The sequence below is a fragment of the Piliocolobus tephrosceles genome, chromosome 7, assembly GCF_002776525.5.
Source record: "Piliocolobus tephrosceles isolate RC106 chromosome 7, ASM277652v3, whole genome shotgun sequence".
NCBI classification, from domain to species: Eukaryota; Metazoa; Chordata; class Mammalia; order Primates; family Cercopithecidae; genus Piliocolobus; species Piliocolobus tephrosceles.
The window spans coordinates 133494258-133512079 of NC_045440.1; the positions used below are offsets into that span (position 1 = coordinate 133494258).

Here is a 17822-nt window from a genome sequence, read left to right on the forward strand (position 1 = left end):
GACAAGTACACAAATCTCATCATAGCTTATGAAGCAAAGGGTAAGAAAAGGAAAGTTAGTAATTCCTCTTTAGTCTTAGAGCAGGGGCCTACAACTATCAAAAGAGGCATATTTATATATTCTTATCACAGTTTAAGTTCATTCAGTTTCAATGTATTAATTAATAATCAGTTTTACTCAAGGTACTAAAATCCTTATTCCATGACAACAACCTATTATTTGCCAGGGACACATCTGGCAAAATTCAAGTGAACCACAAAGCCCTCTCTAGAACTGGTTTTATTATTTCACTCATTCATTCATTTCTGTAGAGAGAGGGTCTCGCTATTTTGTCCAGGATGATCTCCAATTCCTGGGGCTCAAGTGAGTTTCCTGCTTTGGCCTCCCAAAGTGCTGGAATTATAGGCATGAGCAACCATGCCAGGCTTGGTTTTACTATCTCAAACACACAATTTTAGGTAAAATGGAATCTTCAGAATGAGTATATTATAATTTTGCAAATAAGGTTATAAGAAGCAAATAAAGACATTAACCCCTTGGAGAAGAAGGTATGGATCACTCTATCAGGAAAAAGCCTCATGTTTTCACTCTAGCTGAGGTACCTCCTCCTGACTGTACTATCTGTGGTTCACTTTCTGCTCTGGGGCTTTGCAATAGATGTCTACAGGAATTCTTCAGCTATCCAGAGACATAAACAAACCTGAAAATTTGAAGGTGTTAACACCATGGGCAACCCTTGACCAATGAGAGATGGGATCTAGCAAATAAATACCACCTTCTTCCCAGCAAAAGGCATATCTTTATTGCTTTCTCAGAGGGCTTCCTCAGGATCAAGCCCCAGGTGCTCACAAAAGTGAGCAGCTCAATAACGCACCCTTGGATTGGCGTTCCCTCTTTCCTAGTTCACTTGTTCCAGTCCTTCAACTTCTGTTTCTTGCTAACAGGTATGCAAACGATTACCTGTAAGAAAGCACCAGTCTCAGTTTCTGCTTTATGGATGAAACTAGGTCAATACACTTGATTTCCACGATACCATAATCCCTTTTCATCCTACCTCACTGGATGCTCCTTCTTAATTTCGACTACACTTTCTTGCACACCCCATATTCCACCACCCAAACTCTCACTACCTAAAATCCTTGTGCCTACTATTTCCTACTAACTCAAGGCAGAAGATTCTGTTGCCTGAGCATTATCAGATCTACTACTACTTCATATTCAAGAAACTAGAAGAGAGGTTGCAAAAATGCATATGGAGTTGGCTGGCTGGGGCCATCTTAGATAAGTGTTAACCAGGCAAACAAACAGTTGTGTTTATCTAAATGATGCCACTGTTGTCAACATGCCATGCTAAAAATACAGGTGATCCAGAGCTCAATATCCATGTGAAACAGATTTTAGACATGAGCAACTAATGAAATAAGTCAGACACACTCAATAGGCCAAATGAAACCATCTAACGGCTATACGTGGAATAGCCATCAGTTTGCGACTTCTGCTGTAGAACTTCACATTGTCTACAATTTATTATTTTATTTAATAAATTATTTATTTTGAGACGGAGTCTCGCTCTGTCACCCAGGCTGGAGTGCAGTGGCGCGATCTCAGCTCAGTGCAAGCTCCGCCTCCCAGGTTCACACCATTCTCCTGTCTCAGCCTCCCAAGTGACTGGGAGTACAGGCGCCCGCCACCATTCCTGGCTAATTTTTGGTATTTTTAGTAGAGACAGGGTTTCATCGTGTTAGCCAGGATGGTCTCGATCTCCTGATGTCGTGATCTGCCCGCCTCGGCTCCCCAAGTGCTAGGATTACAATTTTTCACTTTTCTCTGAGTTGGTTCACAAATGGGAGTCACGTTCAAAGCCTAACCGCTCTAGTTTTCCTCAAAAACTTGCCTTGGATCAGTATTACCAGAAGTGAAATGAATAAACACTTTTTTGCTTTTTCTGCCAAAGATAAAACTTCCTTCCCTAAGGCCCACTGCAGGCACCCAGAAATAAACAAAACAAGTGGCTTGACTGACCACTTTTATAAACAATAGCAGAAAAAACATGGCTACTTTGCATAAAACCATGAGGGAAAATTCAATTATTAATTCAATTAATAAATAATTATTAATCTACTAAAATAAAATTTTAATTAATAAATCAAGACAATAAAATACTTGTAACTGTATTCATCCTTAGAAATCAAGTATCAGGTCATAAGTAGTAAATATTAACTAATATTTAAATTGGACAATTCAGGCACCTAAAATCTACAAACCTAGAGATTCTTCAAGTTAAGTGCTAAAATTTACTTGCCTCCAGCAAGACATGAGTTATGACTTCAGACCATTCTGTCAACCATGTTTATAGCTTTGTAGTATTCCATATGATGGTACATAAATCTCACTGCTGTCCTTGTGCAGTGGCTCATGCCTATAAGCCCAGCACTTTGGGAGGCCAAGGCGGGTGGATCACCTAAGGTCAGGAGTTTGAGACCAGCCTGGTCAACACGGCGAAGCCCTGTGTCTACTAAAAATACAAAAATCAACTGGGCATGGTGGTGCATGCCTGTAATCTCAGCTACTCGGGAAGCTAAGGCACAAGAATTGCCTGAACCTGGGAGGCAGAGACTGCAGTGAGCTGAAATCACGCTATTACACTCCAGCCTGGGTGACAGAATGAGACTCTGTTCAAAAAATAAATAAATAAGTAAATGGTGTTGAAATAACTCCACGGAAAACTAAGATAGACCCTTCTCAAACTATACATTACACATGAATTCGAGTTTAATTTCTCAAAACTAAATCTCAGAAAAGAGAACAAAGAATCTTACTTATCTTTGGAGGAATAATATGCTAAAATATAAAGCACTATAAGAAATTTAAAATGGAAAGATCAATCATGTAAAAATTAAAGATAAAGGATAACAAAATGGCTTTTCCAACTTGGACCCGGCAGAATGGCTCCCGCAAAGAAGGGTGGCGAGAAGAAAAAGGGCCGTTCTGCCATCAACGAGGTGGTGACCCGAGAATACACCATCAACATTCACAAGCGCATCCACGGAGTGGGCTTCAGGAAGCGCGCCCCTCGGGCACTCAAAGAGATTCGGAAATTTGCCATGAAGGAGATGGGAACTCCAGATGTGCTCATTGATACCAGGCTCAACAAAGCTGTCTGGGCCAAAGGAATAAGGAATGTCCCATACCGAATCCGTGTGCGGCTGTCCAGAAAACGGAATGAGGATGAAGATTCACCAAATCAGCTCTATACTTTGGTTACCTATGTACCTGTTACCACTTTCAAAAATCTACAGACAGTCGATGTGGATGAGAACTAATCGCTGATCGTCAAATACATCAAATAAAGTTATAAAATTGAAAAAAAAAAAAGGATAACAAAATGTCTTAAAATAGTTCATGGGAGTGTATATAAATCACATGAAGACAACAGAAAAAAATAACTTGATAATTTGTAACAGGGAGGCAAAACAATAAATTATGAAAAAAATGTATACTCCCTAATAATAAAAAGCAAATACAATAAAATGGTTTAGAGAACTGGTTCTGAAATGAGATAGATTTGGGTTGTATTTAAGTTATTTGAGCACGCTTTATTTGTAAAATGCAGATTTCCACTTATTTAAATTAGGTTATCTATGCATCCTTTTCCTTTGTAAAAGAGCAAAAATGGACTCAAAGTGTGTAGATTAATGGAATTGCTAGTTTTGCTGAACATGGTCATTACCTTTTGTATTTAATATTAAAATTACAATAATGTGTATCTCTCTACTGACACTAAATCTCAAGTATAGTACTATTAAGAAAACCATGTCTAACACGCACCAGGACTCAAACACCTGAGGCTTCCTCTATGTCATCCTACACCATGCTTACTATCACAAAATATTTTGATCAGAAGAAAGTACAATGGTTACATTAAGAGCCTCCCTCCTTGATATACCTAGAACTACATTTTCTATATAAAAACAAATATCAAGGCATATGTGATACATATAAATCTTGATATTGTGCAAATATTAATACTAAGTATTAATACAGTATCAATAAATTCTCTTTTATGAAGATTTTTAAAAAACATTTCTAAATAAAATAGAGATGGGGTCTTGCTATATTGACCAGGTTGGTCTTGAACTCCTGGCCTCAAACAATCCTCCCATCTCAGTCCTCCCACTCCCAAAGTGCTGGGATCACAGGCATGAGCCTGGACCATGCCTGGCCAAGAAATTCTTAATCTCTGTTGTAAACCCATGCTCCAGAAGATCTGAAATACCAACATTTCTCATTATCTCTAAACCTTTTTTTAAGTTACCTCCAGGAAAAAGTAAATTGCCAGTAATGGTTGCCTGGGTAATGCCAGGTTTTCAGAACATGACTTGATTTTTGTAGAGTCTAAAAATTTCTTACAATCTTAATTTTCCCCTTTATTATAAGGGTAAAACATATTCACTATAAAAAATACATAAAGAAAGTGGAAAGAAACAAGCACCACTACCTATAATCCCACAACCAAGCTTTAACAATTTATTCTCCTCTAATTTCTTTTATGTATATTTTTATACGATTTAACACCATTTCTTTGTATTTGTACTGCTTTTCATCATTGATATCATGAGCAATATTTTCACATGATTAAAAACTCTGCCAAAATACCACTTTTAGTCTTTACATACCAACTCATCATATGGTTATACCACATTTTTTCAAGCATTTTCTCACTGTTGGATATTCAAGTTTTTCTAACCTTTTGCTCTTATAAACAATGCTATGCCCAAGACTTCCATAAGCACATAAAGACTTTGTGAGATTAGAAAAAGTTATCCCAGTCTAATATAAAAATGTTTATGAACTACTACTTTATTGCACAACCTCAACAACTACACAATATAGCTCTGCCTGGGTCGGGGTTTAAGAACCCCGGCAAGCAAACACCCTGGCTGTGCATACACATGTCCCTGCACACAAGGGTCACACTCTTGCCTACTGACAAACATAATCCCTGAACATTAAGGCACAAAAACATACCTAAGCCAGTGCCAGGCACCCTTGCCCCAAATTTCTCAAATGAGACTACCAGATCAGTTTCTGTCAGACTGGAGTGGTGGGCAAGTAAGTGAAAGGAATCACCTCAGGGGATGCCTGGAGTCTGGAGCTCAGTCTGGACAAGACCATGCTGTAACCACTTGCATGGACAGTGTCCTCACAGGAGCTCTCCAGAGTCTTGGCATGCCATAGGTGCCAGTATGGGTTTATGTACCAGGCAACTTGCTATAACCTTGAACTCCTGGCTCCAAGATGTGGCCAGAAGGCCCAGAATCGCTCCATTCACCAGAAAATCTTCTCAAATGTGACATGTCTATCTCATGCCTGATATTCCCACAGGTGTGGCACCCCTTGTGCAGAGGGCCATGTGAACACGTTGAATAATTATTTTAGCTATGAACATAAATCTTTGTTGAAATAACTTAAAAATGTTTAGGATACATCAAGGTCTTTATACCTAGTGCCAAATTGCCATCCAAAGATACATTCTAATTAATATTACCATCAGAATGATGCACTGGCCAACTTCACAGCATCCTTGACAAATGGTGTCTTTTTTTTTTTTTTTAAGAGACAGGGGCCAGGTGCAGTGGCTCATGCCTGTAATTCCAACACTTCAGGAGGCTGAGGTGGGAGGATCACTTGAGATCAGGAGTTTGAGAACAGACGAGACAACACAGCAAGACCCATATACATAAAAACAATAAAATGAACAGCCAGGTCTAGTAACATACTACATGTGTGGCTGAGACAGGAGGATGGCTTAAGCCCAAGAGTTCAAGGCTACAGTGGGCTATGAGTGCTACTGCACTCCAACATGGGCGACAAAGCAAGAACCTAATTCTAAAAACAAAAAGAAACAGGGCCTCGCTCTGTCGCCCAGGCTGGAATGCAGTCGTATAACCATAGCTCACTGTAACTTTGAACTCCTGGCCTCAAGGTGTTCTCCCTACGTGGTCTCCAAAAGCACTGGAATTATAGGCATGAGCCACGTTGCCCGGCCTCTCTCCCATTGTTTTTTTAACTACTGAGGCCAACTATTTTTTTCTCCACAATTGTGTAACTTAGTCCTTCCTATTTTCTATCAAGGCCTTATGTATTTTCAAGGAGGTAACTATCAAATCTGAATTTCCTTGATCAGATATTCAATATAAATGCATAAAGTGAGGTATAGTCTTTTAAAACTGTCCCTTTCTACTCAGCTGCCTTTTTCTAAGTACTTCCTTTGTTTTAGACACTGTACTGCATGATATATTTCACTGAAGCCTGTCAATCTAATAGGTTAAAATTAAACCCTTTTCATTGATGAGCAATCAGAGGCTTTAAAAGTAGTTTGTCCAAGGTCATGACTAGAGGATAAGGAATTAGGAAAAGAAGGGGAAGGTACAGAAACGAGGACGGGAACAGAGGGAGAAAATTACTTTTCAGGAAACAATCTTGTTCAATATTTATTACAATATTCCTTCTGTAAATGTGATTTCTTGTGAAACAAATACTACTTTTCCACTAACTTCTTTTATTGTTAAATTAAAAATGATTCTTTAAAAAAATAACCCACGGCCAGGCGCGGTGGCTCACATCTGTAATCCCAGCACTTTGCGAGGCTGAGGTGGGTGAATCACGAGGTCAGGGGTTCAAAATCAGCCTGACCTATACGGTGAAACCCTGTCCTTACTAAAAATACAAAAATTAGCTGGCTCTGGTTGTGTGCAAAACAAAAACAAAAACAAAAACAAACAAAACCTATAACAGCATAATTGAAAAACCTGAGGCAAGGGCTAAATTAAAAGGCCAAGAGCTAGATTAAGAGGCTCACCAGGCTTTGAGGACATTATATAGAACCTTCTTACTTCTGGATCTCCTGGTTACTGTCAACATCTTGCCCGGATTATTGACCATCTACAATGGAACTTTTCTGATACTTCAACTCAGCTAAGTTTTGGAACATACAGCCATGGAGAGACTGTAAAATGCATTTTTTTGATGGCAGGTGCTTTAATCGTGCTAACCTAAAGATTCCACAGGTTTAAGACATGTTATGTGAAAACAAGTAAGTGAGGTCCTATAAGGTCAAACTCTGTAAAATTAAATGCTAGTTAAAAGGAAAGATAGAGTTTTTGGTGTTCATTTAATCTACCCCATATGTTCAAAACCCCTTATAAAATTTACACATATAATTTTAAAGGAATGTTAAATACAAACAGAGGTAATAAGGAAAATAAAGCTTTACAGTTGTGTGTGTGTGTGCGTGTGTGTGTGTGTGTGTGTGTATACAAATTTATCCCAGGGTCAATTTTATAAAAGATCAAATATATAGCTGAATTTATACATCCTGCTAAATATATATATGCTCCAGAATTATCTGAAGTTGCAAACTGCACTAGCACTGAAACGACCATTCCTTCCAGCATCTCACCTTGTTTCACCACTCCCCCAGCACCACTCTCTCCACCCTTAGTCCTATGCTGCAATTATCTGAAATTACAAAATTTTTTTAAAAAAAATTATGACCAAGTTTGGCTTATCTGAGAAGCACAAGGTTGGTTCAGAATACCTACTGTTTTCACCACACTAACAGATTAAAAGAAAAAAGCCATATAATTACCTCAAAAGATGCAGAGATGCACTCTGAGGCTGGGGGAAGGGGAGGACTGGGAACAGAGAAGCTGCATTTGAATGAAAACAAAGACGGGTTTTTCAAAATTTGCCTTTCTTTATTTTTATTTTAGAGACAGGGTCTTATTAGGTTGCCCAGGCTGGGCCTTTCTTTTCTTGCAGGTCATTTTTTTCAAACAATTCTATATGATAATCAACAGGATGAACTAACGAAGGCATATTAAAGAGTGGTTCAAGTAAAATGATTCAGTGAATTCCTAATCTGTGTGTCATGTTTATGGTGACAGAAAACAAGAATGTTCTCTACTGCTGTTAAAGAAACTGATACATTTAAAAACACAGCACAAAAGTGAATCCTACAATGTAATACCTTGACTTTCAGGAATCTGCTCCGCTTTCAAATTCATGACTGTATTAAGCAGAAGCTCTTGGGATAAACCTTGTCTTTCCCCACAGTGTTGTAATTACAGTAAAAGCTTTTCCATAATAATCAGAACTAGAAGTTGTTCAATTAATTGCAATTCTTGAAACATTTAAAATACATACACGTGCATTCATTAGCTAATCCTTTTAAAGAAAACCAAAGCACATTCTTCAATGACAAGCAATTGCTAGAGTATTTTCCAGCCACCATGATCCAATGCTTGTGTAGAAATTACTAGGGGTAAAAAAGAATTTTTTTTTAATTTTTAAAAGCTTACAAAATGCAAATTCCAATTCTTCACAGACTATGTGTGAACAGTCAGTTTATGAACCAGCGCTGGTTTGCAAAGTGTTTCTTTTAAGTAGCACTAGTATAAATAAAGCACAGATTCTGGAGCCAAACTGTGAGGCTCACCCTTGGACAAGTTTCTCTCTCTCTAGTGGGGATAATAGTAATACCTACCACCTAATTGGGTTATTATGAGGATTAAATAAGAATACGTCTAGCACTTAAAACTGTCCCTGACACATAAGGACTCTATAAAAAAGTTGATGATATTATTATTATTATTACTATTGTATAGACCATAACCATAGATACACTTTTTCTAAAATGTCTAGTTTTTGTCTTTTTTAAATGTAATGAGAAATGAAGATACTGAAAATATAGAATTCTTTATAGTTTTATACTTTTCTCCTATTTTTTATATCCTGATCCATGACCAATCATATCACTTATTTTAAAGTCAGTCACTGGTCACTGCACACCTGTTATTCACTAAATGCACAGACTGCAGAGCATGTAGCTGCGTTACTTCCTGTCCCCCAGTGACAAACCCATGAGATACTTTTTTTTTTAAATGGGTAACTGAAGGAGAGGATTTGCCAACAAAGAAGAAAGTGAAGCAAAGAAACAAAAGTGATAATGCTGGAAATAAAATTCTAATGGAATATTAATGGAGTTACAAAAGAAAGAGTTGACTGTGAGAATGTTGACACTGCTGCCAACAGGGAGACTAAACATGCAGCCAGAGGAACTTTCTGAAGGTAAACTGATCAACATAAAAGAAGAGAGTGGTTATGGTGAAAAGGATGACAATGTCTCAGAGGAAGTCATGCCAGCAAGAAACCTTCATATTAAAGGAATTCTTACATATACTTCTTGATATTCATGATGTAATGGATAAAATGTTTGAAGCTGATCCAAACTTACAAGTATTATCAACTTGTCCAAGGCCTACAAATGATGCTCACTCCACACTATACAACAGGGAAGAAGAAACCAGGCACAGTTCCAATCACTCTTGAAAAGATTTTTACAAAGAAATAAAACACTTTAATTCTCAAGGTTTAATTAAACTGTACTAAGTAAATACTAGTTTTACTATTTTATCCATTTCCCTATACATTTTGCAACAATGAGAGTATGTTTTGACGAAAATTTCTAAAAATCATGGAACAACACAATTTCTAAGATTGCTTTACAAAAGTTAAGCCTGCACAAGTATTTTTACATTCCACAGCACAAAATGAGAACTGCCTGTATAAAGAACTTTTACAACCTAAGAAGGAAAGCAAATGAATTTAAAGACACGCAAAAGATTTCAACAGATAATTCACCAAAGTTAAATGGATTGCAAATAAGCACTTGAAAAGATGCTCAACTCCATCAGGCACTAGAGAAATACAAACTGAAAACACACCAGATGGCTAAAAAAAAAATACTGTAAATGACCATACCAAGTGCTGGTGAGAATACAGTGCAAATGAATTCCTACACACTTGTGCAAAGCCACTTTAAAAAGTTAAATATACACCTTCCATATAATAGTCATTCCATCGAGGTATTTATCCAAGAAAAATGAAAGCATTATGCTCATAAAAAGAATCATACACTAATGTTTATAGCAACTTTACTTGCAGTAGTCTCAAACTGCAAGCAACCCAAATGCTCATTAGCAAACGAATGGACAGACTGTAGTATTTCCATATGCTGGAATACCACTCAGCAATAAAAGAAACAAGTTACTGATACATCCAATATTAAGTATAAATCTCAAAATCACTATGCTGAGTTGAAGAAGCCAGATATAAAAGAACATATATTGTATGATTCCTCATAAATAAGATTTTAGGAGTCAAGTCTGAGCAACACAGTGAGACCCTACTTCTAAATAAATTAATAAAACAGTAAGATTCTAGGAAATGCAAACTAATATTATAAAGACAGAAAAGGCATAGGTGGTTGACTGGGGTCTAGGGGCAGGTAGGGTGGACAGATTTGAAGGAGTCAGGAAAAAACTTTGAAGGAGATTATGTTCATTATCTTGATTGTGGTGATGATTTCATGGGTGATTAACTATGTTGAAGCTCAACAAACTGTATGCTTCATAAAACTTTTAAAAATGGTCCATGGATCATCTGCATCTGCCAAAAATGTGGATTCTCGGGCTTGCCACAACCCACTAAATTTTGTGGGTCAAGCCTGAGAAACTGCATTTTCCAAGATCCACGTTACTCTAATGTATGTATTTACTCTGTAATCTAGAGGATCTAATGCCTAGAGTCTCCAGAAGAACTATCTCACTCATCTTCTACGAAAACACACTTAGAACTTTAGTGCATCAAAATTTCCTATAAGAACCCTAATTTAATTAGCACTTAACAACTTATTAGTACTTACATCAACACGGTCTTTTATGAAGCCCATAATTTCAGACCTTTAGAACTTAAGACATCCTATTACATTCGTATTTATATTTTAACTTTGAAATCTGGTATACAGGTGATCTCTGAAACAGTTCAATAAAAGAAAAGCCCATAGAGGCAAAAGTTTTAAAGCTAAAAATAAGCTTTATGATTTCAATTTAAAATCATATCCTATCCCAATTCCATTTCACAAATGGAAAAGCTGAGACCCAGAAAGGTTAAATTTGGGCAGAGTCAGTAATAAAATGCAAATCATCTACTTTCTTCTGAAATGAAATTCTATCCAACTTTCTTCTAAAAAGGTTTCTATTCCTCTGCTTTCAATTTCTCCTAAATTCGTACTTATTCTTTGTCATTTCCGTAGCTCAGGTTTTTATGCTCTCACTCCTAACTACTGCAATAATCTCCTAAATGGTTAACCTACTTCTGTAGTTCTCTCTCCACTTTATTTCTATCACACAAATACCTAGAATCTAATATTAGTCAAGCACTGTAAGAGACACTAATTTTATCTCATCACTGCTCTATTAAAGAAAAAAAAAAAACTTCTAATAGCTCCCAACACTTTTCAGGATACATTCTCAAACTGGCACACTTAGGAATGAATATCCATTCTGATTTCAGGCTACTCCTAATAAACATGATATTAGAGCAGAGCCCCCTAACAGCCTATGTCCATTCCAGTCCTGAAATCTGTTTCCTCCTCCTAAAAAGGCATTTCTTTCTTCCTTCTAAAAAGGTTCTTATCCTTAAAAGGCCAATTTAAAGCTATTCCTACTTTCAACAGGCTTTTCCTGAGGATTCCAGCCCACATCAATCCCTATAATTCTAAAGCATTTTCATCCAATAGTACACTGCTACTCATTGGTTGCAGATGTTAGTTGTATAACTGAGGGAAGATAAAATTTGTTTCTCAAGTCTTCTGTACTCTACTTAATACGCAGTGCTTAAGTATGTTACAACAAAGGGAAACAGTATGGCATATATAGGTAGAAAAGTTTTAGTCTAGAGGCTTTGAAACCAGTCAAATACCAGTTTGAATCCTAGTTCTGACAATTACCATAACTCAGGATCATACAGCTAGTAAGCATCAGTTTCCTCATTTGTCAAACGGAGTTAACAGACCTTACAGCACTGTTGCAAGCATTAAATAAGATTCAATGAGAATGCATGTTTAGTGCTTAGGAAAAATCACAAACATTCACTTAGTTGTGGCTATCATTAGCAACACAGATTAAATATCCACCATGTGGCAGATATTGTACTAGGTTCTAGAAATACCAAAATGTTTATGATTTAAGCACTGATATGGAAAAAGTTTACGTATTAATACATACCAATACCATTCATCCACCCAAGTTAGAAAACACCAGTCATTATTCTTACCTGTACTTAGGACCTGAGAAACCGACCATTCTATTTCCCGAAGATCTCTACGCACACAACCACTGAACTAGCAGTTCAAGCCAGGACTCCTACTATAGCCTATTTGGGTCTCACTGCTCCAACTCTAACCTTTGCTAATTCATTCTCCACAATGTTATTAGACTAATCCTTCTAATGCAGAAACCTGATCACATATCCACACATCATCCTTCCATTAGTCTATACCTGTAATTGTAATGGCACAGGACACAGAGATCTCAGGCTGACTCAATTCATTAAAAAAAATTTCCAAGATTTCACTTAAATATCTTGGCCAGGCGCAGTGGCTCACGCCTGTAACCCCAGCACTTTGGGAGGCAGAGGCGGGTGGATCATGAGGTCAGGAGTTTGAGACCAGCCTGACCAACATGGTGAAACCCTGTCTCTACTAAAACTACAAAAATTAGCCAGGTGTGGTGGTGCATGCCTGTAATTCCAGCTAGGTCAGGAGGCTGAGGCAGGGGAATCGCTTGAACCTGGGAGGCGGAGGTTGCAGTGAGCCGAGATTGCACCACTGTACTCCAGCCTGGGTGACAAGTGAGACTCCATCTCAAAAAAGAAAAAAAGTCGTTTTTATGTATTGTTAAAACAGTATTTTGGCCGGGCGCGGTGGCTCAAGCCTGTAATCCCAGCACTTTGGGAAGCCAAGACGGGTGGATCACGAGGTCAGGAGATCCAAGACCATCCTGGCTAATATGGTGAAACCCCGTCTCTACTAAAAAATACAAAAAATTAGCCGGGTGAGGTGGTGGGTGCCTGTAGTCCCAGCTACTCGGGAGGCTGAGGCAGGAGAATGGTGTAAACCCGGGAGGCGGAGCTTGCAGTGAGCTGAGATCCGGCCACTGCACTCCAGCCTGGGCGACAGAGCGAGACTCCGCCTCAAAAAAAAAGAAAATCCATCCTACTACTGCAGTGATCTAGTAACAAAAAAATTGGAAAAAGAAAATCTATCCTACCTCGTATTACTTCATTTTCACGTGTTACGAGTGACCACTGGCTAGTACGTACTAGCAATAATGGCTGCCCACCACAATCATCCATGGACCACCACCACCCTGTTTTTAACTAGTTTTTAACTATGCATGCCACAGAGCTACCACAACAGATTTTTATTCACCAAGTCTATGGCACGCCATGGTATTTGTTTAAGAAGCCACACAATGTTTCTAATATATAGCCAGGATTGCCCAATCCCAGATTAAGAAACTTTACATAGAAAAGTGACCAACCCCAGATATGATGATATTGCTGTGTCTATCTAAAGCAAGGGTCTGCAAACCACCCACAGATCCTGCCTAATCCCATGGCTTTTTGTTCTCCCTGCACACTAAGAATGCTTTTTACATTTTCTAAGGGTTGAAAAAAGAAAACAACAATCTTTACCCTGAAAGCAGTTAATGACTTCCTGTGGAAATACTACTTGCATATATAAACAGTAACAAATTCATAATAATTCTGTCAACACCAAAGTGGTGTTACAGACCACAATTACAATAGCAATTTAGAGAACAGGACAGTGTGAGAGAAAGGTATATTCCATATGTGAGTTAAAAATCTTCTCAACAGGCCCCACAGCACATCATATCACTCATCAAAACGCTGGACCCCTTCCCATGACACAAAGTGGCTATCACAGCCTGTTCATTGCTATTATACTCCGCTCTGCACTAAGCACAATGCCTGACACATCACAGTCTCCAAAGCATAGATGCTGAATGAGTGAATAAACAAACAAGATAAATGATGTAAGTACATTAGAATAAATGCAACTCATCTAAAGTTAAGGTTCCAAAAGGCTGTTATTCTGCTAAAATGATTTGTTTGGGGAAAAGAGAGATAAGGAGAGGTCAAGGTATCATTAGCAGAAAACTGATAAAATTTCTCCTATTAAAAATTAAATAAAGAGACTTCAAATGAAATGCTCTAAGGTGTGTCCACCATGGTTTTACAGATACAGTTTTTAAATTATTTTATTTTTTTAAGACATGGGTTTTTGCCATGTTGGCCAGGCTTGTCTTGAACTCCTGGCCTCAAGTGATTGGCTTCGGCCTTCCAAAGTGCTGGGATTACGGGTGTAAGCCACCGTGCTCACCCAGCCTACAGATAGATACAGTTTTTCTGGACTGATAAAACTCAATTGCAACAATAGGCACAGATAACCACTTTGGAGAGATACTATATATCTAATATGTGGTAATATATATTACTGAATGTCTTGGTAGCAATAAAACAATGGATTTTAAGACTATGAAAAATACTTTGTCACATGTTAAAAATGTCCTCAAAACTCAACAAAGATCAGTTAGACTCCCAATAGGGCAGACATTCTATGTATGGCAAAGTACAAAATGCTGTGTAAAAACAAGACCTGTCCTCATAAAGCTCATATTCTATGACATGTAAACAAATTACTACAATACAGTACAATTAAATAAAATGCTATGCTAGAGTTCTGTGGTTAAATTGCTATGGGAAAACAGATGAAGGAGTAATTTAATTATGTCTAGAGAAGAATGTCAGAGAAAGCTAGAGAAGTGAGATATCTGGGTGCCTTATATACTTAAAAAAAACCACCAGTACTAACAACTTCCAAAGATATTTTTATATGCTTCAAATTAAGTCAAATAACTTAATTTTAGGATTTACGTTAGCATTTACACTAAACTGGAAAAGGAAAATCTTCCCCTATAAGAAGCATTTTAATTACTACCTATGATTGTTAACAATGGGGTAACATAATAAAATAATACTAAAATCCTTAAGAAAAAGGCTTTATTAAACTGAGACTAAGGCAACTCCAAGAATTCAGAAGAACACCAGGTAAGATTTTTTAGTCCTAATAAATACAAAACCGCACTGATTTCTTCAATAATTTCTATCCCATTTGCTATCTATGTAAGAACCTTAATCTGTTTGCCCTTCTGTTATTTCTACTTATTGGATAGTGTTTATAATTCCAAATTTGGACTATCAAGTCTGAACTTACAAACCAAATCAGGGGAAAACACTTTAAAAAAAAACATGTACTATTCTAAAACTTACTCTTTCATGGTCAGAGTATATATTTATGTAGTAAACCTTTATCTTTAACACACGTTAAGTCCAGCCTGTTAAATGTCCTATGAAGTGGTTCTTTCTTGTCTATCTTCTCCTCTTTTAAAAACGACCTTACCATGTCTTATGAGCTTTTCTCCCAAGTGCTCATTAGTAGCAACATGGAATCTAATGGGTTCAACAGACAAGACATCAATACACTCAACTATAAACATATCATATCAGATAGGTTCATTTCTCAAAAGAGTTCATAATTCTTCAGTAGAACTATATTTTTCCTAACATTGGGAAGTTTCAGAGAGATAATTAAGTAGAAAACATTCAGTATTTTCAGATTTTGACTTTATTTCCTAGACTTAAACTTCTTAGTTTAAATGATTTTCAACATAGTCACCCACAAACAGAATGAGTGCCATAACTGTACTTCAACTGCTATGTGACAGACTTCCATATCATCAGTAATTTTTACCTAGGTATTTCAGACTGGAAAAAATAAACGAAATACAATTTTAAAATAAATTCTGAAACCATTAACTCATAACATCCTGGATATTTTACTTTCTGTTACCCTACTCATTTGCTAATTTAACACCTTACAAAAACCTGTACATTTTAGAAATTCCCCCTTTCCCCTTTCATTTGATTTCCACCAAATGTAGGAGCACTTACATATTCTAGATTTTATTGTTTAGTTTAGTATTTGTAATATCTAGGAATTTATTTCATCTACAGAGATAGATTTTTTATAACAAGAGACAATTTTTAGTCATTTGGGAAGTAGACCTTGCCTCCTTGAATTAACAGAAAAAATATTAAAGTGCAAGAATAGGAAGAAAATTGTAAGTACTAAAACTACAAAAATGGAGAAAAATGTTGATCTATGCTAAATGATGTATGAGAAAGTACTGATCACTGAAGTGAACAGATCAATATTTATTTTAGCCATCTTTCAGTCTCCTTCCTAATGTACCTTTTACTCAGACATGAGTCTTATCTATTTAAAAAAAGTTAAATTGTATATAGCCATCATTTGTCACCTTTGCAGTCCATATTGGAGAAGGACTGTTAACGCTTTTCAGAATTTGAGATTCATAATAATTTACTTATCTTTCCTCTACACTATTAAAAACTGAAACTAAAACAGGAAGGTTTTCTTCTTCCCTAACTTCTTGATAATAACTGATAGCTATTATTCAGATATACATTAACAGCCATTATTTGAGTGTCCTCTCCTATGTTAGGCTATTCAGTGAAAAGTTTTGGGCAACCAGATATTCACATGGTTTGAAAGTATCACCAAACCGAGACCTTTTACAAGGTCTCACTCTTTCGCCTAGACTGGAGTGCAGTGGCACGATCACAGTTCACAGCAGCCTTAATCTCCCAGGATCACACCACCACTCTTGGCTAATTTTTGTATTTTTTTTGTAGAGACAAGGTTTCAGCATGTTGCCCAGGCTGGTTGACACCATTTAATTGAGGGATAAAATTTAGTATCACAAAAAATGTGACAGACATTATATGCCTGAAGATGTAAGGCAATGGGATGTATTCAACATTACCCTATGTAATAAAACTTGTCGGGTATATCCTGATTCTATTTATCAGGAAACAAAGCAGACAAATTTTGATTATGGAATATTTTCTATCAGACAGCTTGCTTGGATGAAAATGAGCAGGTGTGAAGATTAAAAAAAGAAGAGGAGTTCAGTTTTGGACATGTTAAATTTGAGAGGCTATGAGCCACCAATCTGTTGAGAAGGCAACGACAGATACAGAAGTACAGAGTTCAGGGAAGAGGTCAGATCACAAATACTTTATCTATACCCCAGGACTTCGTATCCAAAGACCAAGGACACTTGAAATGGTTCACAATGGCAACAGTAAGAGACCAGTGGCCACAGTGCACTAACCACACTGTTATGGTAACATAATCTGGGCAGTATTTTCTTGCTGCTCAGCTGCCTCTGGTTATTGCTGATTTTGTGAACCTGGATTCCCACTCTCTCCAACAATTCTATAACCTACCTGTCATCATCCCAATTAATTCCTTTCATATCCAAATTACCTAGTCAGGTTCTGCCATTTGCAACCGAGGACTCGTTAATGAATTATAAAGAATATTCTGGTCTCAAATAGAAAACTAACTGTAATTCCCTTCCCAATTTAAAGCCATTTCTACAAACAGGCAGAATTTATGTTACAAATATAACTCTGAAGTATAAATACAGATAATAAAGATATTCAAATATTAAAGATTGTATAGATCAGTGTTTTGAGATATTTAAGAGGTCCCAGGGTAATTAAAAAGAAAACTTTAAGTTTCAAAACAAAATTTGAACATTAATATAAAAGCAGAACATCCAGAAAAGATGACAAAACACCAAGATCATTTTAAAAATATCAAATAAAGGCTGGTCACGGTGGCTCACGTCTGTAATCCCAGCACTTTGGGAGGCCGAGACGGGCAGATCACGAGGTCAGGAAATCAAGACCATCCTGGCTAACACGGTGAAACCCCGTCTCTACTAAAAATACAAAAAAAAAAA

The 17822-nt window shown here is 37.0% G+C and overlaps 1 protein-coding gene and 1 pseudogene across 18 annotated transcripts in view; one reads left to right on the top strand and one right to left on the bottom strand.

Annotated features, from left to right (window-relative positions):
• CYRIB (CYFIP related Rac1 interactor B) overlaps window positions 1-17822 on the bottom strand; it is a 180827-nt gene that overhangs the window by 63890 nt on the left and 99115 nt on the right. For 10 of the 17 annotated variants that reach the window (XM_023223915.2, XM_023223922.2, XM_023223845.2 and 7 more), the window contains one exon: window positions 875-960. The exons of the other annotated variants lie outside the window; for them this stretch is intronic. The gene's annotated coding sequence lies outside the window, so the exon portion shown is untranslated. The remainder of the gene's footprint in view (window positions 1-874; window positions 961-17822) is intronic. 17 annotated transcript variants of the gene reach the window in all.
• LOC111550488 lies at window positions 2924-3355 on the top strand (annotated as a pseudogene). Its single transcript, XR_003309475.2, has one exon. The product of XR_003309475.2 is annotated as a 60S ribosomal protein L31 pseudogene (transcript).